We start from the raw sequence: 15,928 nt of genomic DNA, 5'->3' as shown, positions 1-15,928 counted from the left end.
AATTTGGTTTGAGATGAACCTTGCTTCGCGTGAAAAGTTGCAAACTCATGTGAACTTCGTTTTATCTTGCAAAGTACATGCGTGGCTACAGTGGGTTCCGCTCCCCTTTTGGGGGGGGGGGGCTCCACTTCCGGAAAATATAACCTAACCCATACCTATTCTGATTTAAATCAAATTTTAATTTTAAATCACAAATAGATTTGGGTTAGGTCATATCTTCCACCTATGGGGGGGGGAGGGCGGAACCCACTGTCACCAAGCATGTACTTTGCAACACAAAGCAAAGTTTACTCTGCATTTAATGATGATCTTCGCTATATATTAAACATATATTCCATCAAATATAACTTCTTAAACGTACATGCTGTCGCAAGATCATATTATATTCATTAAACTTTTTTCGTTAATAACTTTTTAATAAATAATGAGCGACACTTAAAACCTTTTGAGACTTACTCAAGAGAGTGAGCTTGACAACATATGTCAAGATCATTGAAATCGGTGAGGTCGTCCGTAAAGTGCATAATTACCACTATTATATATACTCAATTTTAGTGCAAAATAATTTCATATATATAATATTTCACAATCTGTTTTTCTATTTATTTACAATTTTTGATACATTTTTTATCTTGGTTAATGTACAAAAACAGATACTTGTATTGATAAGTCCTTTTGAAAAAATTATAGTCGTTATATAATTATATAGTCGTTATATTCATTTGTTATCGGCAGGATATTACCGAGTCAATTACGATATCGAGAACTGGCGAAGAATTGCAAGTTATCTAAATTCTAAAAATTATATGAAAATACATGTTTTGAATCGTGCCCAAATTATCGATGACGCTTTCCACTTAATGATAACAAATCAACTTAATTCCTCTGTATTCTGGAATATTACGAAATATCTATTACGAGAAACAGACTACGTGGCATGGTATCCTATGTTCAAAGCTTTGGAATATCTGTCCAATATCTTTCTATTTCAGGAAAAAGTATATTTTAATATCAAGGTAATAACAAATATTATAAACAATGTCAACAGTGATGTATTGAATATACTAAAACGCTTCAAACATATTACTTATTACACATATTAATATTGTGTGCATTTATAACAATAATTATTAAGTGCCTTCCAAAAAGATACATACAATAAAATACATGTAAAAAAATTTGATTACGCTTCACAAATATATTTTGGATAAATGATAAGTATCTATTTGTAAATTAATATTTAAATAGAGTATGTACTAATTATAAAGAGTTGAAGAGGAAAATGGAGAAAATTTGAATATTGTTATCATTTATTCACAATATGATATTCATAATGATGATTTAAATATCATTAATTTTTAGATAGAAAATTAGTAGGAAACATATATGTATATTAGTTATCTGTGTGTTTACTACACAAACAGTTAAAAAGTTATTAAATTATATTATACATATAATGTCTACATGTATGTCTATATGTTTACAATATATGCATTTCTGTATGTTTTGTGATATGAACATGTTGTAAACATGTGTAAATGTGCACCTAAGAAAAATACAAATTTGTGTATAAATATGTAATTTGTGTAAAAATATAAATATGTGTATAGATATGTATATAATAATAAGTATAGCTATATAATAGATATCTTTATAAAAAAAAATTTAAAGCTTTTTACCAAGACAGAACGTTCTTAATAATCTTATAAAATCATGTAAAATACATTTGCGCAAGATATCTTTCTGTATGGCAAAATATAATACAAGTAATATCGAAAAATATAAAATTTATATCAAGTAACAATATATATACATATAAATATATATATACATTTATATATTTAGATGAAAATGCGAAACTTATTATACGATTTGCTTGATAAACTTGAATACAATGAAGTTTCTAATGAACACGATCTTATAAAGAGTTTAAGAATGGAGGCTGCGAAATGGGCATGTAATCTTGGTGGTCGTATATGCATAGAAAAAGCCAAACGTAATTTGAATCGACATCTCGCTGATCCCGAAATAAACACGTAATTTTTTCTGTATATTCTCGGTTATTTTTTAATTTAATTGTTTTGTAGATACATGTACAATGTTTATTACATTATTTCATCAAAATTTAAATTTATTAGATTATATTATAAAATTATAATTTGTTAAATTATTTGAAAATATAAGATTAATATGTGCAAAACTTTTATATCAGAATTTGTTTTTTGTTAAATCTCGTAGGCTTTTACCATGGTGGAAAGAATGGACATACTGTCAAGGTTTAAAAGTATTGTACTATTCTCTTAGCAATGAAGATTCTCCTTGGTGGGGAGTATATCGTCTGGGAAAAGAAAAATTTAAACCTAAACTTTTAAAATTTCTCTCTTGTCCTGAGGATTCACAATTTATCAAAGATTATTTAAATTTAATAAAAAATGATACTACAACATCGATTATGTTTTTAAAAGATTTTTCCGATCAAGATTATATTAATTATTTTCTTTTAACTATCGCAAAGCATGCAAGGAATCCTGTAGTTCTAACTTTCATATTACACAATCTTGAGAATATAAAACCTAAGTAATACAGTTTTCTCTTCGTAAATATATATCTATCATTCAACAATTTATGTGTGTATCAATAAATTTATTATTTTATTGTTACAGACAAATAAGCGAGTATGCAACATTTGCTGTAATTATTAATCATGTGTATTCTATGAAACAACTCGAAGAGGTAAAACATTGCATGTGCTTATACAGGGTGGCCCCGGACGTTCCGGCCAGACTTTGAGATCTTATAGGAAATTTTATTCTGAACAAAAAATTTCATATAAACATGGGTCGAAAAATGCTTCGTTAAGAAGGTATCGCTCAAAAATCTCTCAAATCATGATTATTTTACACATTTTTCCAAATATCACGGAAAATATGTGTCTTTTAACAAAAAGTATCGAAACAAAAGTTGTAGAAAATTAAATTATCTTTCAAATGAGATGAAAATGATTGTTGTACGTTCCACAGGCGCGTGTTCGGTTATTTTATAAGAGCGGTGTTCTCGAAACTTCTGGAAATTTTGAGAACGCGATGTCGAGTCGTGAGGAGGTGACTTTTATTGTTTTGTATTAGAACTTGGCTGTCGTTCGAGTTCTTAAATTTCTGACTGTTTGCATGGTAGAAACAATACATACAATAGTCAAATTCTCATACCCGTGTTACAGATTTTATCGCGATTGATTTAACGCACAAGTTAATGCAGAAGATTCGCTTTGACTGTGCTTAATGATATTTTGAACAGTATTGTTTAAATCAGTTATCATAGGAGAATGAAAGGAAGACTAGAAGGTGAAAAAAAAATGAAATAAAAAGAAACTTAATAAATTATTTGAAACTTATAGAGTAACGAATAGTTAAGAATAACTTCTTAAGGAAGCATTTTTCAACCCATGTTTATATAAAATTTTATGTTCAGAATTAAATTTCCTATAAGATCTTAAAGTCTGGCCGGAACGTCCGGGGCCACCCTGTATATGTGTAAAATAAATAATCATGATGCGACATCAATTTATCATTAAATATTGTTGTTCAATATCATCAAAATAATCTGTTTTAGATAAACGACTTCCTAACAGATAAATTTATTAATGTAACGCAAGTTGAATTAAATAAATATAAGAAGATAAATTGGTTTTCACATATGGAAGAGAAAGATTGGAAAGTAAAGGTAAATTTTATGAATACCATTATACTAATATATATTCCGTTTTTAATCGTTGATATTTTTTGTTTTCATATAGAATATATTAATATAGTCACAGTATCTCAAAGCGACAAGCAAAAATTAATGTTATCTAATTTCTTTTATAAAATTACCCTATTTTTATTTCTAATTTCCAAAAGGATACTGTTTTTAAAATACGCTAATTAAAAATAATAAGAAACACATTTTGTATCCTGAAAATTGGACTACTTTCAAACCGCTGAAACTTGTCGAAAAATCATCGTAGATAAAAAATTAAAACAGCATTTTGAAGCTTGAAGTTTCAACTTTAACGCGCAGTTGCTGGTTTCTTAAAATTTTTTTATCTTCCTTATTGCTTCCTTTATGCGTTTGGAAGAAGGACACACTGTTTAGTTCTTTAAAGTTTTGTATTTTTAACACGCCACAACTTAATAAAAAAATTTTTCTCGAGAAATTCAACTCAAGTTCTACAAATTACATTTTCCCTGCAAAAAACTTTTTTAAAAATTTTCGACTTTTTTTGACCGAGTATGATTTTGAAAATAAACCAGCATTTTTCAGATATTATATCGATACTCGGCGAAAAATCGTCGTAGATAAAAAATAAAGAAAGCATTTTGAAGCTTGAAATTTCAACTTTAACGTGCCATCATTAGTTTTTTTTTAATTTTTTATCTTCCTTGTTCTGTGCTTAAAAAAAGACATTGTTTTGTTCCTTAAAATTACATATTTTTTAACACTCTGCAATTTGATAAAAAAATTTTATCTTGAAAAATTCAACTCAAATTTCACAAACCACAACATTTTGCCTACAAAACGCTTTTTCTAAAATTTTCTTACGATTTTTTTTGACCGAGTTACATGACTTCGAAACCAACAAAAGTTCTTCATAACAAAAGCGTTTTGTAAGCAAAATATTGTAAATTATGGAATTTGAGATGAATTTTTCGAGAAAAATTTTTTCATCATATCTAAAAGAATACTGGTTTATTTTCTAAATTGTATTACTCTGTCAAAGAAAATCGTAGGAAAATTTAAAAAAAAGCGTTTCGTATGCAAAATGTTGTAGTTTATGGAATTTTAGTTGAATTTCTCGAGACAAATTTGTTTATTAACAAATAATTAAGAAGATAGAAAGGCTCTAAAGTAAATATACTAATATTAAGATATCAAATGCGCATAAGAGCCAAACGCGGGTGATCGTGCGACAGTTTCACAGAAAAATAATTTTTCTATGAAACTAATATTTGTGCACAGGGCACGGATTTATCTTGGTTAAACCAAGTAAAATTTATAATCTCAATTCGAGATTCCTATAATACCCCTCTAACCCCCCAAAGAAGTTATAGGCGAGAAAAATAACAGACCGAAAGTCGCTGAATCAGGAATTCGTTTCCCGATTCAGCGACTTTCGGCCTGTTATTTTTCTTGCCGATAACTTCTTTGGGGGGTTAGAGGGGTATTATAGGAATCTCGAATTGAGATTATAAATTTTACTTGGTTTAACCAAGATAAATCCGTGCCCTGTGCACAAATATTAGTTTCATAGAAAAATTATTTTTCTGTGAAACTGTCGCACGATCACCCGCGTTTGGCTCTTATGCGCATTTGTTTATTAAGTTGCGGCGTGTTAAAAATACGTAATTTTAAGGAACTAAACAATGTGTTCTTTTCTAAAGCACAGAATATAATGAAGATAAAAAAATTTTTAAAAACCACCAACTATGTGTCAAAATTGAAACTTTAAGCTTCAAAATGTTTTTTTAATTTTTTATCTACAATGATTTTTCGACGAGTTTGAAAACAGCTCAATTTTTAGGGTACAAAAAATGTTTCCTATTTTTTTTTGAGTAGCGTATTATAATTTTTAGTGAATGAGAGAGTGGGAAAGAGCGTGCGAGCAAGCGAAAGCAAAAGAGAAAGAGAATTTCTTTACTTGGGAATTTTAGTGATTTTAATAAAAATGGATTTATATAAATTTTAAAAAGAATTATATTATTATAAACAAAATGATTAATGTATACACACACACACACACACACACACACACACACACACACACATACACGAGATAATATTTAATATAATATTTATTGATAATTGCTATTCGCTAATAATTAATATTGATATAATCTGTTTTAGATAATGGAAATGAGTAGAATTAGTGGAAAGTTCAATAGTTTGCAGGAAGATATTTTAATTATTGAAAGCAAGATACGAACGCGCTTTATCAAAATCAAAAGTCAACAGAATTATTTTCAGAATTTTGTATAGTATCATTAATAACCGTTTAATAAAAATAACAATTGTGACGTGAATACATCTATATATCTTTCTTACAAATAGCTTTTTATAATGTTTATAGTTATCGATTCATTATTTAAGCTTGCATTAATAATATATAATTAAATGCACGTGCATTTGCAAGGATTCATTTTAGCCTGCAATTCACTGATGTATTTATTTCCTTATTAACATGAAGTAATGTAAAGTGTAAATTATATAAATTATAATTATAATATATAAATAATTATAATTAAATTATGTTATATTATATGAATAATTGTAATTATGTTAAATGAGAAAGTATCTGCAATATTTGACGTTATATTATTAATGTACTAAAATGTATTATGTAATTTAAATTGCATTCTGATTTATTTTATAAATTGTATTTGATTTGTTCTATATTTATAACTTTATTTGTTAATATTTATTAATTTTATTATCTTGAATCAAATTTTTATTATAGATATATAATATGTGTAATAATGCATATTAATATTTAAATAACATCTAAAATTAAAAATTTATAAAACATATTACAATTCTTTAATATTTATATATACATATATATATATATATATATATATATATATATATACATATATATAATAAATTGTTATTATAAATTTAATATGTATTATTAATATTTTAAATATATATTATTAATTGTTTGAAACTCATGATCTTTGTAAATTTCATATATAATCTTTGATTTTTATAATAAATCACATGGCACAATTTTCTTATATATCTACATGTCTATTTCTTTATACTTCTTCTTACATATATTTATATAGAAATATGTAACATATATACACTCGTGTGCATTCGTGCGAATATTTGCACACGCACGCGCGCATACCCGCACTAGTACACACAAATTATTTTGCGCCTACTATATGAGTAAACAGCGTTTTCTTTTAATAAAAATTAAATTATAATTATGAATTAATTTTTTCTGTAATTTATAACAATATAGAAATTATCAAATTTAATTTACTTGATGTCATTGTTGCGGCATAACATTGCGGCATAATATAAAAAGGTCGTGCACGACTAGGCTTTCGTAATGCCTACCAAAAAAGCGAAATTCGAGACGACAGTCAAAGAATATTCCACGCAGGTAATTTCCGTCCGCGGCCTCCGCGGTCTTCGTGATGCGTGCGCGTTGTCGATTCGTCGATGGGCGGCCCTACGGCCCAACGGCCCACGAATCGGGGACTTCGGCTTTTCCGGGAATCGATGGAGGTCAATGGCGGAAATAGTCGCAGTGTGAACACCAAGCGAAAACCAAGTTATTATTAAAGCGAATTCGAAAGGTAAAAGGCAATTCTCGCAACCCGAGTGATCTCCCAGGCGTCGTCGCGATCCGGGTTCGTATCCCGAGGCGTCATCGCGACCCAGAGTCATCTCGAGGCGTTGTCGCGAGCAATAAAACCACATGCGATCAAGTATGCAATACGAACTTGTGCTATAATACGAATCTTGTACAAACATAAAGCTCTTGTAAACTGAACAAAATACACGAAACTGCAGAGTGAACACGAGAGTGTTGACACTGACTAGAACAGTCATAAAAAAAGCATTGCTTTCTATTAGATTGATATATTTTATTAATATATGTATATTCGTGAATCGCTAGTAATATGTGTGGCTATATACTATCTGATTTCAATCCGAGTTCAATTTACGGATGTTCGTTTAAAAAACGGCGTGAATTATACATTTATTTAATAAATTTCTCTTTTCTGAAGCATCATACAAATAATTCACAACATACTAATTTATTTTTCATTAAGGAATATTGTGTTTCTTTAGTTCTCTTCGGTTTAAGTTTAGTTCTACAGGGTGACCCATTTTAACTTAGGCAGCCAAATAACTCGAAAAATAAGCAAGATAGAGAAAAATGTTTTAGACAAAAGTTGTATGGTTTCGAGGGGGCCATAAGATGGTATCATTGGTTTGACCTTGAAGAGTCATTTGAAGGTCACGTGAAGGTCACTTCAATTTTTTTAAGTGGAACATCCTATATATTTTTGTACATTCTTGTAGCTCATCTCGAGAGCTTTCCAAAACACTATAATTAAGTACATTTTCGTTAAGTACTTTTTGAGTTATGAGGCTTGAAATAATTTCTTAATTTTACATAAACCGTAAAATATCTTGTAAAATATTCATTTTTCGATTACCTTACCTTAATAGTTTTATGTACAAAATAATGAGAGGAATCAATTGGTGTAAAGAAAACACATAGTTGTTTCGAAGAAAAAATATGTAATTTGCAATTAACAATTCCATATTTTTTCTTAAAAACAACTATGTGTTTTCTTTACACCAATTGATTCCTCTCATTATTTTGTACATAAAAGTATTAAGGTAAGATAATCGAAAAATGAATATTTTACAAGATATTTTACGGTTTATGTAAAATTAAGAAATTATTTCAAGCATCATAACTCAAAAAGTACTTAACGGAAAGGTACTTAATTATAGTGTTTTGGAAAGCTCTCGAAATAAGCTACAAGAATGTACAAAAATATATAGGGTATTCCATTTAAAAAAATTGAAGTGACCTTCACGTGACCTTCAAATGACTCTTCAAGGTCAAACCAATGATACCATCTTATGGCCCCCTCGAAACCATACAACTTTTGTCTAAAACATTTTTCTCTATCTTGCTTATTTTTCGAGTTATTTGGCTGCCTAAGTTAAAATGGGTCACCCTGTATATCATATATCGTATAGGAGTGTTATTTATATGCTTGGCATTGATCCTAAAACAAGATTATAGAGAAAAAGAGACAGTATGTCGGTTCAAGTGATAGATTGTTAGCACGTACTGTTGTACTAAAAAGTTCTAGAAAATCTTGTCGAGTAATACGTAAGCAATTTATAAATTACTTATCATTTGCGTATGTATGTGTTTGAGATGTATTATTTTTATATATTGCTTTTTATATTTTTCCAATAGGATTTATTCTAAATTATTGTATGATGTAACGCACATATTAAAAAAATATTTATGTCTTATTACTTAAATACTTAAAATTATAATAATATATTTCTATAATACTTTTATAATAAATATTTTTGAAACATTATATGTATATATACAGGGTGTCCTAGACCACCCGTACACCCCTTTTCTTTCAAAAACTAAGCATTTTAGAGAAAAACGTTTTCGACAAAAATTGTATGGTTTTGAGGGGAACATAAGATGGTGTCATTGGTTTGACCTTGGATGGCATCGTTAAGGTAAGTTCAAGGACACCTTTAATTTCTTAAATGGAACCACCTATTTTTTATCACATATTCTTATAGCTTATGTCGAGAGCTTTCCAAAACACTATAATAAAGTATTTTTTCATCAAGTACTTTTCGAGTTATAAGGCTTGAAATAATTTTTTAATTTTACATAAACCATAAAATATCTAGTAAAATATTCATTTTTCGATTATCTTACCTTAATACTTTTATGTACAAAATAATGAGAGGAATCAATTGGTGTGAGGACACCATCTTATGTTCCCCTCAAAACCATACAACTTTTGTTGAAAACGTTTTTCTCTAAAATGCTTAGTTTTTGAAAGAAAAGGGGTGTACGGGTGGTCTAGGACACCCTGTATATGAAAATTAGAATTTTTTTATTATATTTTAAAAACATTATATTCAAGAAAAAACTTTATAGTAATTATGCAATGTAAAATATTAAATGTTTATTTATTTATAAAACAAATAAAAAAATTGATTGTACACTGAGAAAAAAATTTTGTAAAAACATTGAAAATTTTGTTGAATTAGCTAAATCCGGCGGTCACGGGCTGCCAACAGCATATACAGGCCGAATAATAAGATTACATAATTGTTTGAAATAATGAAAAGTAGTTAATTGAACTAAATATTATTTTAGATCAACTGAAATGGATATAGTGAGAACTAGAAATCTGTTTGGGCGAAGTAAATGAGTTGTTCTTCTGTGTATATGTTTCAATGTTTTGAGCGAATATATAATCCTTATGACAAGTCCATTAAAAACAGAATAATTTTTCGTCAAGTTAGCTAACTACTAAATTTTTATTTTAATGTGATTTCTCAAAAACTTGATCGATTTAATGTTCTCTGTATATAGATACATATATGATGGAATTAAAAAAAAATTAACCGTTTGCTTAATTACATGGAGCTCTGGAGCTCCTTGCAAAAGCTATAGGAGATGCGGCTATAATATCGCTCTTTAATCGGTAAGCTGTGATTCGTGGGACCTGTGTCGCGGCCTTATATTACTGTCTTAGATGAATGTCACTTTCGGGTTAGGCGTTTTCCTTTTCACCATCTAAAGGCGAGGCGTGAAGCTCGTGGAAGTATATGAATATTATCGTATTTAATTCAATTAATTTTGGTCTTGAAATGATACAACAATGTCGAGAAAATTCAATACAATAATTGATTCAATTAACTAAATGTATAAATTGTATTTAATTGTTTTATGATTTCTCTCAAATCATTATTTCGTTACATCAAGTTCAGACTATTAGTTGTAATATATCTTGTATCTAACTGAAGATTTAGTTCATCGTAACATGCGAACAAGATTAATAAAATGGAATATTTGATTGTTTCAAACCATCAAAGTTGTTTTTCCAAATTTTTTAGTTTAACAATATGTGCAGTTACTCAGATTTTGATTCAGTTCATTCAACATATCTTTTTAGTTCCAGTAACACATAATGGTGTTTATGCAACTATACCCATTCAACTAATTGATTCAAGTGTCTCAATCACTTATTTTGTTAATTAAAACACATTTTTTGTTATTTAGACAATTTTAGCATTGAATTAACAAAATAGAAGTCAATTAAAGTTATTTATTTAATTCAACAATTCCTTTTTCTCAGTGTACGTAAAAATTGATAGTGTGTAATAATTTTGCAATCAATTACTCAAATATTTTGGATTTTATGTTTTATAAAAGATAGATAAGTGAAATGTTGGTTTTGTGTGTATGGCCATATTTTTTATGAACAATTTTTTAGTAAACAATAAACGACAGGTCAAATTTTTGCTCGAGACTGTTCTTCTGACAACATATGTTAATGATATTTGCGGGGGTTTATCTTATGCGAATATTTACATTTATTTTCATCAAGGTCATCACACATTCTAAGTAATGTTCTAAAGATATGAGTTGGCGCTTGTTGTTTAATCAAAACCCCAATAGCCAAGTCTGCTAAAGCAGATCTTGTCAGGTAATCTGTTACAAATTTTTGTCGACAGAAAGATTACAGAATTGATGCAGGTTCTGATATATCATGTGATGTCGGCAGAATGTCAACAGAAATATAACAAAATCTGTTCACATAACTGGACAACAGATTATCAACAGAAACCGAGCAGAACTTGTTGATATAATTAACGGCACATTGATGGCAGAAACTGAACAGGATCAGTGCGGCGCAATTTTGACAGCAGATTGGTAACAAAAATCGAGCAGGATCTGCGCAATGAAATTTGATATCAAATTGTCAGCAGAACCCGAGTAGAGCCTGCTGATGTAACTGACGGCAGATTGATGGCAGAAATGGAACAGGATCTGTGCGGCGAAATTTGATGTCAGATTGCTTGTAGAAACCGAGCAGGATTTGCGCACACAATATCTGATAGCAGATTGACTGCAGAAGCAGAACAGGGTTTGCATGATTCGATAGTTCCTTCGTTTACCGCTATGTGACATACTTTCTCGCAATCAAATCTCTGTCAAAAATATATATAAAGTCGCGATTATTAATAAAAGATCAAAAATATAGTAACTATTTCTATCACTTTAATTTCTGACATCTGATACAAGCAGATGAGATTCAGAATATTAAACTGATTGGAATCAATAGAATAAATGGTAAATTATTCATTTACTGCCTATTTGAAGCATAAAGCAAGAATTTAATTCTAAATAAATTATATATATCTCGTTTTATAAATTAAATTACTTTTACTTTATTATTAATTTAATTAAATTGAACTAGTCCTTCGTTATGTGAGAATAATTACAATATAACATATATTATTATACATTATGTCATATCAGAAAAAATTGTAATTAACCGATAACTCACCGATAATACTCTTATTTAGCACCTGTAATAATCAATTTTATTGCATTTATACAACATTAATATAAGTAAGCCCAAATCTTGTTCGGTTTCTGCTGTCAATTTGCCATCAGATTGCGTGCGCAGATCCTGCTCGATTTCTGCCGACAATCTGTTGTCAGATTATGTTTACAGATTCTGCTCGGTTTTTGCCGCCAATCGAGCGTCAAGTCATGTTAACAGATCCTGCTGGATTTCTGCTACCAATCTGCTGTCAGATTCTGTGAGCAGGCTCTGTCAGCAGAATATAAGCTGAATGAGGACGCAGTTGATGTCAGTCTGCTGATATACTTTGATTAAATCTGTTACCAGTCTGCCGACATACTGCTAACATTTTGCTTACGGGGAAGTTATTAGCAAAGAAAGTATGTTAAGAAAGTTATTTGCAAAGAAATGAAAGGTATATTAATATAATAAATCTCTCAGAAAATGAAATATATAAAAATTTAGAAATATCAAAATAATAATTTTTTAAGGTAATTATTTTTCAAGGTTATTGAAAGTGTACATATTATACACACAGCTTAATATTTTTGTTTTTTTTTGTTTATTAATCTAAACTGTTTCTTTGTAAGCATAGAATCATAGTTTTGTCATTAAAAGAATTGGAAGATTTTATTTTTTGACAGCGTGACATTGCTCGTTCATGAACATGTCATTGTTTATAAGGTCGTAAACGTTAGGTGTCACAAAACACTAGAAGTCACTGCGAGGTCAAGCAAACAAAAGTTTAATTTGGTGCATTTAAGATGGGTGAACCTTGATAGCCGTCTGTTCCTAAAACGGTTACCTCATATTTGTTTCCAAATGTATGTATATGGTTGTTCCATTTAAATATATGAGCACTCTCTTTGCATGTATACAGGGTGATTCTGAACAGACGTTTGTCTTTAAAAAGATAAATTGTCGAGTCTATTCTAAGACGATTTTCCCTTTACCAAAATTGTCTACGAGGCTTAGTTTTTAAATTATTAAATAAAATAGTTCGCGAATTACGGAACGAGTACAAGAGGTAGACAGGGACGGCGCAACTCACCGTCCGATACAGGCGATCATGTGGGGCGCGCGACGCGATCAGCTGATTGCTGCACACGATGAGTGTAACAATCTGTGTGTGTGTGTGTGTGTGTGTGTGTGTGTGGGGTGTATTTATGCACGCGTATCCACACATGCACTGTACTCTCTCTCTTTCTCTCTCTCTCTTTCTCTCTCACTCTCTCACTCACTCACTCACTCACTTATTCTTACCTTAATAATGAGATTCTTCATACTGCTGATAAATAGCAGTGCCCAGTGTGTTGCACGATAATAATCGTCGTCGACGAGACGTCGTTTCTTCAACACGCAGTCTGACACAAATAAGCGAAGTTTTTTCTTTCATCACTTTCGACACTTTTACAAATTTACTCGCGCACTTAATCACTCACGATTGATAAAAGGAGGAATTTACCAATGGTTACGGTACGAATTTAATAAACGGTTAACGCATTTAATTGTTAATTACACACTCGATTAAAGAAACGCGTTAACAGAACGCGATACTCGATGCAAAGCGCGCGACGACCGACGACAAGCAGGTCAGGTTAGTACTAGCGCGTAATGCTACACGTTTATGTTTGGCAGCGCTAGAGGCGCTAGTATTAACCTGACCTGCTTGTCGTCGGTCGTCGCGTCGCGCGCTTTGCATCGAGTATCGCGTTCTGTTAACGCGTTTCTTTAATCGAGTGTGTAATTAATAATTAAATGCGTTAACCGTTTATTAAATTCGTACCGTAACCGTTGGTAAATTCCTCCTTTTATCAATCGTGAGTGATTAAGTGCGCGAGTAAATTTGTAAAAGTGTCGAAAGTGATGAAAGAAAAAACTTCGCTTATTTGTGTCAGACTGCTTGTTGAAGAAACGACGTCTCGTCGACGACGATTATTATCGTGCAACACACTGGGCACTGCTATTTATCAGCAGTATGAAGAATCTCATTATTAAGGTAAGAATAAGTGAGTGAGTGAGTGAGTGAGAGAGTGAGAGAGAAAGAGAGAGAGAGAGAGAGAGAGAGAGAAAGAGAGAGAGTACGGTGCATGTGTGGATACGCGTGCATAAATACACCCCACACACACACACACACACACACACACACACACTGATTGTTACACTCATCGTGTGCAGCAATCAGCTGATCGCGTCGCGCGCCCCACATGATCGCCTGTATCGGACGGTGAGTTGCGCCGTCCCTGTCTACCTCTTGTACTCGTTCCGTAATTCGCGAACTATTTTATTTAATAATTTAAAAACTAAGCCTCGTAGACAATTTTGGTAAAGGGAAAATCGTCTTAGAATAAACTCGACAATTTATCTTTTTAAAGACAAACGTCTGTTCAGAATCACCCTGTATAGGCCGTGTTCCGAAATTACTGCCAGTACTGCAAATTCTATAGTGCACGTTACGTATATTATATATTTTCCGTGCTGGCAGTAAACTGGCAGCAATTTCGGAACACGGCCATAATCGTATCGATTGTAACCACAGACATCTATATGTTACTAGACTGCTAACTTCTTGTGTATAAGACGCACAGACTTCTATATATTACTAGGCTGCTAATTCCCTAAATTTTATTTATATAAAATGTCCTCGCATTTTATGTACTAACGTGACCTTTTCTGCGCATGCGTCAAAATGAAATATCAATTTTCATTTATTTTTTATTTTAATCTTTTTTCTTATAATTTTGTGGCACTTGCAAAAAAAAGAAATGGGATAGAAATGTGCAATTATTGGGTGTCAAAGCACAATTAATGAAAAAGAAAAGAATAAAATTTCTTTTTTTAAGTAAGTATTATATTTTGAATACCTCAGTTCACAGTAATAATAATTAAAATAATACATACATATATATGTATGTATATAAGTTCTTTTATATATTATTTTTATAATTATTTTTTTTATTATTAAATATTTTTAAAAAATGTGATAAATTATAATACATAATAAATAAATACATAATAAATAAATTAAATAAAATAAATAAAAAACATTTTATAAATATATAAAACATTTCATGTTACAGTATATATTGAACAATATTTTTTCATTTTTTAGAATTTATGTTCATAATATATAAGAATATTAATATTTAATATTAATAATTACATATAACACAATTTATATATAACATTTTATACATACATATGTACATACATATGTTTAAAATGTTATATATAAATTGTGTTATATATGTAATTATTAATATTAAATATTAATATTCTTATATATTATGTACATAAATTCTAAAAAATAAAAAATATTGTTCAATATATACTGTAACATGAAATTTTTTATAGATTTATAAAATGTTTTTATTTAATTTATTTATTATGTATTTATTTATTATGTATTATAATTTATCACATTTTTTAAAAATATTTAATTATAAAAAAAATAATTATAAAAATAATATATAAACGAACTTATATACATACATATATATGTATGTATATATGTATTATTTTAATTATTATTACTATCAACTGAGGTATTCAAAATATAATACTTACTTAAAAAGAGAAATTTTATTCTTTTCTTTTCCATTAATTGTGCTTTGACACCCAATAATTGCACATTTGTATCCCCTTTTTTTTCGTATTTTTTGCGAGTGTCACAAAATCATAAGAAAAAAGATTAAAATACAAAATAAATGAAAATTGATATTTTATTTTGACGCATGCGCAGAAAAGGTCACGTTAGTGCATAAAAAGCGAGG

At 29.6% G+C, this 15,928-nt stretch overlaps 1 pseudogene; it reads left to right on the top strand.

The window, feature by feature from the left end:
* Window positions 1–6,043, top strand: part of LOC145961840 (aminopeptidase N-like) — a 141,754-nt pseudogene extending 135,711 nt beyond the window's left edge.
* The last annotated feature ends 9,885 nt before the right edge of the window (window positions 6,044–15,928 follow it).

The sequence above is a fragment of the Camponotus vicinus genome, unplaced genomic scaffold, assembly GCF_025532165.1.
Source record: "Camponotus vicinus isolate PSW18456_S1 unplaced genomic scaffold, iyCamVici1.0 SCAF_11, whole genome shotgun sequence".
NCBI lineage: Eukaryota > Metazoa > Arthropoda > Insecta > Hymenoptera > Formicidae > Camponotus > Camponotus vicinus.
Note: the sequence above shows the minus strand (reverse complement) of the source record. Positions and strands in the feature narration are given on the sequence as shown.